Genomic DNA, 1,517 nt, shown 5'->3' on the forward strand with positions numbered 1-1,517 from the left:
TGAATTGGAGAAGGCGACCGACCACTATAACGAGAACAGAATCCTCGGCCGAGGAGGTCAAGGTACAGTCTACAAAGGTATGCTAGTTGATGGAAGGATTGTGGCAGTCAAGAAATCAAAGGTAGTGGATGAAAGTCAATTAGAGCAGTTTGTCAATGAGGTGGTCATTCTTTCGCAAGTCAATCATCGGAATGTGGTGAAGCTATTGGGATGTTGCTTGGAGACCGAGGTTCCTCTACTARTTTCTGAATTCATTTCAAATGGGACATTGTACGATCGTATTCACAACGGGATTGATGACTCTCCAATTTCTTTCAAAATGAGATTACAAATTGCTACAGAGGTTGCAGGAGCCCTTGCTTATTTACATTCAGCAACTTCCATTCCAATATATCACAGGGACATTAAAACCACTAATATTCTCTTGGATGAGAAATACAGGGCCAAAGTTTCAGACTTTGGAACTTCAAGGTTTGTATCAATAGATCAAACTCACTTGACCACCTTAGTTAAAGGTACATTTGGCTACCTAGATCCTGAGTACTTCCAATCTAGCCAGTTCACTGAAAAAAGTRATGTTTATAGTTTTGGAGTTGTTTTGGTAGAACTCTTGACGGGAGAAAGACCAATTTCCCTGACTAGATTTGGCGGAACTAGAAGTTTGGCTACACATTTTCTGTTGGCTATGGAAGATGGTCGTGTTATGTTTATTTTTGATTCGATGGTGATTAAGGGGGGTAGCAGGGATGAGCTCTTGGCAGTAGCCAACCTTGCAATGCGATGCTTGAATTTGAATGGAAAAATAGGCCAACGATGAAAGAAGTTGCAGTAGAGTTAGAAAGTATCCGAATGTCGCACATTCCCTCTACGGTTCAAACTAGTTTCGAACAAGTGATGTACCCACAGGAATTGGAGATGACAACATATGGCTGAGTCAACATCGTCAACCTTCTTAATTGAGTGTTGATAACCTTAATTAGTCGATCATTCGTTTTTTGTTGCTTAGTATAATTACATTGTCATATATATAGTTCAAGAATATGATATATAAATCGATGAAAGGTACCAAACTTATTAGATGGATAAAGGCTTATCTGCTATCATAAGGCCTTTTGTAACAATCATGTTAATGAAGTTTTTATAACCATGCTTGACTCTAYATTATTTTGGGTTCATGTCATTGATTCTAAGGTGCCGTTTACCAAACGCTTACTMGGGTAAGCGCTTAACAAGTCATTTTATTTTATCGGATGAATATGGCAAGAGCTAATAATCTTACCCGGTAAGAGCAAAGACAACAATCGAAAGTCTTACCCGGTAAATGGGGACGAGGACTCTTACCATGGTTAGCGCTTACCGGGATAAATTGTTGCATACGATGCGTTTTAGTGAATAAAATCTTACCCAATAAGTAAGCGATATTGTTGAATTTTCACGATAATTGTTTATCGGGTAAGTGTTTAGATAAACGGTGTTGAGAGCACTAATTATGTTCTGGTTAATTTTCTCGTGATGTG

At 38.7% G+C, this 1,517-nt stretch overlaps 1 pseudogene; it reads left to right on the forward strand.

The window, feature by feature from the left end:
- Positions 1-1,100, forward strand: part of LOC112505129 — an 11,109-nt pseudogene extending 10,009 nt beyond the window's left edge.
- The last annotated feature ends 417 nt before the right edge of the window (positions 1,101-1,517 follow it).

Source organism: Cynara cardunculus, unplaced genomic scaffold (genome assembly GCF_001531365.2).
Source record: "Cynara cardunculus var. scolymus isolate 2C unplaced genomic scaffold, CcrdV1 Un_Scaffold_8573, whole genome shotgun sequence".
In the NCBI taxonomy this organism is placed as follows: domain Eukaryota; kingdom Viridiplantae; phylum Streptophyta; class Magnoliopsida; order Asterales; family Asteraceae; genus Cynara; species Cynara cardunculus.